This window comes from Micromesistius poutassou (genome assembly GCF_964030765.1).
Source record: "Micromesistius poutassou genome assembly, chromosome: 12".
Taxonomy (NCBI): Eukaryota; Metazoa; Chordata; class Actinopteri; order Gadiformes; family Gadidae; genus Micromesistius; species Micromesistius poutassou.
The window spans coordinates 13,351,756-13,357,936 of NC_140282.1; the positions used below are offsets into that span (position 1 = coordinate 13,351,756).

General features: G+C 45.2%; 1 long non-coding RNA gene across 1 annotated transcript; it reads right to left on the reverse strand.

Moving 5' to 3' along the window:
* Positions 1-292: 292 nt before the first annotated feature.
* Positions 293-5,579, reverse strand: LOC311356493. The gene is made up of 5 exons (XR_014637649.1): positions 4,311-5,579; positions 4,069-4,145; positions 3,031-3,175; positions 662-2,414; positions 293-550 (listed from the first exon to the last, which is right to left on the reverse strand). It is a non-coding gene; the product is annotated as an uncharacterized lncRNA (long non-coding RNA).
* Positions 5,580-6,181: the final 602 nt, after the last annotated feature.

The window sequence follows — 6,181 nt, forward strand, 5'->3', positions numbered from 1 at the left end:
GACCTTTGACACCGTCAAAGGTCGGACTGAGTTGGGACATTCTGACATTTGCTCTGTTTAAAAAGTGACCCAAAGTTAATCCCCAATGTGTCAGCCATATCAAAAGTATTTAGGTGAACTTGAGACCCTTCAAAATCGAGGCACTTAACCTATGGACTTAGTGTGTGTGTGTGTGTGTGTGTGTGCCCATGTGGAGGTAGAAAAAATTGACAAACAACAACCAGTTCCCGAAGGTTTTTTATTTTCTTCAACATAAACGTTTAAAACATCATGGCCTTCCTGGACTTCTTACTTGGAGAAAGTCCAACCTTTTGGGCCAACGTTGATGGCCCCCTCTTCCTCAAGGGGCCAGCAGCAGGAGTGGGGGAGGAGAAGGAGGAGCCAGCACCGGCCTGGGCCGGGGCTGGGGCTGGGGCTTCCTCCTCCGGGGGAGGGGGCAAAGGCTCCTCCTCCTCCTCCTCTGGGGCTGGCACTGGGGCTGGCACTGGGGCTGGGGCTTCCTCCTCCGGGGGTGGTAGCTGCTCCCCTGGCTGCTGCTCCTCCTCTGCCTCTGCAGAGAGAAAAAACAGGACAGCAAATTAATGACGCTGTAATGTAATTTATTGAAATAAATTGATCATGGAAAGAATGTATAATTGCTATGCATTTTTCATTCACTCACTTCGAGGAACCGGGACCAGCCTCTGGGCATGGATCTCCCTCAGGTGTAGTGCGACAGATGGGGCACTCCCAAGAAGGTCGTCATCTGTAAAAGTCATGAGATATTAGTTAAATACGCAATTGATTAACTTAACTAGATAACTAATGTATTTGTATTTGTGATAATGAATTAAAGATCAGTAATTAGGAAGCTGATCCATCATTATTGTTCAATAATTAATAATGAAATAATTAATAATAAACGGAGATTCTATCCATCGCGGAGGACACGCTGAGGCCTATACACGTGCTTGGCACACACAGGCCTGAGCTACGGTGGCCGAGAAGGGTCACAACACATGCAAACACCACAACATCGGCAAATTCAGAAAACACTTTAATCGATTACACAACACGTGCGATGCAAATTCCAAAACACATGCATATTCAGAAAACACCTGCAAACTCAGAAAACACTTGCATTGATTTCACAACACGTGCGTTCCAAATATTCACAACACGAGCAAATAGGGAAACGAACTGCAAGTAATGACAACGGAAATGTTTCCGGGGGACCATAATCACTGACGGACCCATATCCGGTTGGCGGTTCTATTCAATTACCAACGTCTTCATTCATTGGATTGTGCTACAAGAGGTACGTGTTTCTCTTTTATTATGACAGACTTGTCGATGTGCTCTGATAACGAAGTGGTTTTGTGTGTTTTCAACATATTGGGCCCTAGTTAGACGGTCTAAAACGCAGACGTCAAGGCGCAAAGTCAAAGTACTTTGTGGACGGTTCTACGGCGCTGTTGCTATGATGACGGCGAGATAAATGAGCTTTGCGCCCGGCGCAAATCTAAAATGGGTTGGTCTGAAACCTGTAGGTGTGTCTTGGTTGTAACGTGCAATAAACCAATGAGAGTTCCACCTGCCATCCCCTTTAAGACCCAGCGCATTTGACTTGGCGAGTTGATAGTTTGACAGCGCGTTTGCAGTCTCCGCTGAGACAGATGCATGACCACATGAATTTCGAACTTCAAATGGATCAGTTTATGGCCAAATAATAGGCATAATTCACACATGGAATAGCGTTTTCTTCTCCAACTTCAGAAACACCGATTCATGTAAATTGCGGCAAAGACAACTTAAAACATATATGATATGCGGACGCGGTCCTCGATGGCCGCAACTGTGGGTCTATTTAATGATATGCGGCAATACATTAACAAACATTGTTTGTTACCAGTATTATATACATTATCGTTATCGACTTGTGTTCATAATATACATGTGTCCCCCCGTTAATATACATCGCCATGGACTGTATTATGCGTTACGTGTTTAGTTTGCGTGTGTTTAAACAGATGGGTGCGCAGTGCGCACACACGCGCACACCAAGCATCACCCGCATTCATTCATTCTTTTAAACACTCGCGGTAAAACTATGTTTTCTCACGATCAAATACTCATCAATCCTAAAAGTAATGGGCTTGTACACGATGTCTGGGTCAAGAACATATGTGTTTGCTGTACGGTGTTTGCAGATGCATTGATTTAAAAGTACAACTTACCGCTGTATCAGCTGTTCATTATACTTATCATTATCATACTCTCCATCGTCCATTGAGTTTTGATTGAAATCTCTGTTTCTTTAGAGCAGCTGCCAAAATTTGTTTTGTTGACCACTGGGGGTCAACATTTAAAGGCAGGGTTTTCCCTCTTTGAGGTTTAAACCCATTCTGTGTTCTTGACATGATGCCAATCGAAATCTACAGAAATCAGAAGAGAGAAAAAAGAAAAACAAACATGACTACTGTGTCTAATAGTCACATTACGACCTTAAACCTCCGTATTAACTTACCTTCACTGTAATGGCCTGTTTCCTTTTAACCTTTGAAAAGGAAGTCCTCCTCTCAGCCTCTTTAACCTCCCTGAACCTCAAGAATTGAGCTGCTCTTCCTTCCTTCCTAGTCTCATTCACTAACGCACGCACGCATACTACTACTAATAATAATAATATAATAATAATAATAATGTACTTTATTAATCCCCTTGGGGGGATTATTTTCCTGCATTCAACCCATCTGGGGATACTACTATTACTATTAGTAATAGTCTTTTACTAGTTGTACTACTACACCCGGAGCAGCGTGCAGCCACACAGTGGGTTGCTCGGGGAGCCACGGGGGGACCAATAATCCTCTGGTTATTGGTCCAGCCCCTTAACGGCTAGATCACTGATGCCCCAATGACACCCCCACACACTGATGCATTTTAGCTATGGTTAAATAGTGTGGGTTGATAAATTGTGGCCTTGCTGACAGCTAAAACCATGGGACATTTTGATGCAGCACAGAGGAATGGAAGCACAGTAAGGGATGTTACCTGTTGGCCCACAGCCTTCGCTTGACGATGTGGATGGAGTCGATGGACGCTCTAGATTAAGGAACCCCACGTTCTGCCCACATGATGGGCAAAAATTGGGGGTGTTCCCCAGTTGCACCGCACAGAAAGGGCAGAACATGTCAATCTGAAAGATAAAAGTCATCATTTAACAAGTGCAGTACATTGGGCCTGGGCCTAAGCCTAGCGTCTACACCTTTGGATGAGACATCACATTTGACATCATAGCCTATATGCCTGGTGCCCATCAGCGGGTGGATAGTTTAGGACAGCGGTTCCCAAACTTTTTTTCCTGCGCACCCCGTTCTAAGTCCCAACCGGGTTGGCGCACCCCCAATCTCCACTTCAAAAAGAAGAAAAAAAAACTGCAACAAAGCTTTGTTTTATCGCCATATAAAGACTCATGTTTAATCATGCACAAATAACCAGAACACGCATGACAATAACATCAACAAATCCAACAAATAGGACAGCCAAGGGACACGACTGACATTGTGTGCAAGATCTTCTCATGTGTGACATGCGCAATAGACGGGCAGACGACCGATCTGCACGACCACTTTATGTGCCTCGCAGAAGTTAATAGAAATGATGATGAACAAAATATCACAGAGTATAGAGCAGGATTGTGAACGTTTACATTGTCTCATGACAATTTCTATTCTGGTGCTCATGTGTGATCCGCGCAAAAGACGCGCCGACGACCGATCTACATGACAACTGTTGCGTGTGAGCCACACAGAAGTTAATAGAAATGATGATCAACAAAATATCACAGAGCATAGAGCAGGATTGTGAACGTTGACAATGTCTCATGTCAATTTACAATCTGCAAAATGTGTCTGCGTTGTGTCAACGCAGACACATGTGTGTCAATGTGTCAACTCCTTCCCCCCACAAACTCCCCATTAATCCCCCCCATAGTCCTGCCGGGTCGCTACAATATGTTGAAAACACACAAAACCACTTCGTTATCAGAGCACATCGACAAGTCGGTCATAATAAAAGAGAAACACGTACTTCTTGTAGCACAATCCAATGGCTGAAGACATTCGTAATTGAATAGAACCGCCAACCGGTCAGTGATTATGGTCCCCCTGGAAACATTTCCGTTGTCATTACTTGCAGTTCGTTTCCCTATTTGCTCGTGTTGTGAATATTTGTAACGCACGTATTGTGAAATCAATGCAGGTGTTTTCTGAGTTTGCAGGTGTTTTTTTGAATTTGCAGGTAATATTTACAGACATCTGTTATGTACTCACTTTGTGTACATTGTGTGAAGACACAATAAAGAGACTGGCGTTACTCAGGACGTGACTTTACTGCAGCTCGGCGCGCGTACACACACGGCAGTACAGGGTACAGCGAGGGACACACAGGTAGGCAGCTACGGAAGCCCAAAGGCAAACGCGAACTCCAAACAATACATTACATCTCCTTTCCTCAGCAAAAGAAAACTGTTGCTGTCTGTGTTATGTGTAAGCTACTATATACAATAACAACTGTTTTACTAGTGTTAACAAATGTAACAGTGAATTGCTTTTTGATTCTCTTCTGCCTACAGAATGATAATAAACTGATTTCCTTTCCTCACTCATATATTATAATAAACAAACTCTGCTCACACTGGCAATGTCTAATGTCTCTGACTCCTTAACATAATTAAACAACAAGAGAACTCAAACATTTAACTAGGAAGGAGAGGTTACTAGCACATCACTTCCTTCAGGTGTCTTTACCACACCTGTCCCTGAGATGCTAACAAATGCACAGTTAGTCCATCAAACTACAAGTTCAGTTTATCAGGGGGTTTCACAACTCTGCCCCGTCTGGTGGTATACAGTTCGCCTGGTCGGGTTTGTGGAAAGCTTGATGCTACCACACGTGATGAAGAGTGGTGTTCTGGAGGAGCTGGTGGGGGCTGCGGCTCTTTCACTGCAGGCAGTCCAGGGGTCTCACGCCAAGGCTCATCACACATCATGTGACGTGACTGATTGGCGGCTGCAGTGCTGGCACGGAGGTGTTGGCTGTTACGGCGGAACCTCTTACCTCCACTGTCCACAATGTAGGATCGCGGCGCACAATGTGGCTGAACTACAACTCCAGGTGTCCATTTGTGGCTTCCAGGATAAGGAGCCATTCTGACTTCATCTCCAGGTTGTAATGCAGCGCGGGGTTTGGCTGCTCTTTTGCTGTCGTAGTAAAGTTTCTGAGTGTGCTTGGTCTTGTCTAGCAGATGCTTGACCTTGACAGGGTCGTGAGCCATAGGTTTAAGTAGTGCACGAGCAGTAGGCAGTTTGTTGCGAGGTCTCCTGCCCATGAGCAGTTGAGCTGGTGACAGGCCTACTGACTCAAGCGGAGTAGTTCGGTAGTCTAGCAGGGCGAGGTGTTTGTCGGGCGCTTTGCTCCAAAGCCTCTTGACTGTTTGCACCGCACGCTCTGCTTCACCATTAGAGTGTGGTGTGTGAGGTGAGGATGTCTTGTGCAGGATACCATAGCTCTTGCAGAACTCCTTGAATTCCTGTGATGAATACTGCGGACCATTATCTGTCCTAATGGTTGCAGGGATTCCATGTCTGCAGAATTTAGCTTTAAGAGTCTCTATTGTGGTGCAGCTGCGCTGGTCTTTAAGCTCATCCACTTCAATGTATTTCGAGTAATAATCCACGAGTACAATGTACTGTTTCCTCTCAAACTCAAACAGGTCAGAGGCTACCTCTTCAAACGGCAGCTCTGGTGACTCTGTTGGTATGAGTGGTTGCCTAGGAAGCCTGTTTTGAATTTCAGCGCACTTGCCACAGTTTCTGATCATGTTTTCAATTTCAGCGCTCATACCTGGCCAGTATAACACTTCACGTGCCCGCTGCTTGCTCTTCACTATACCTAGGTGGGACTGGTGTATGAGCTCTAACATGCGTCTTTGCATGGTGGGAGGCACGACGATGCGCAGTCCTTTAAACACTATGCCATCAGACACAGCTAACTGGCTTCTTGAGTCCCAGTAGGGTTGAACAGGAGCAGGTACTTCCCGTCTGTTGTCCGGCCAGCCTTGCTGAATTGTTTGCTGGAGAAGGCTTAACTCCTCTTGTGTGCGTTCCTGCAGTTCAGCATATTTCTGATCACTCACCGACAC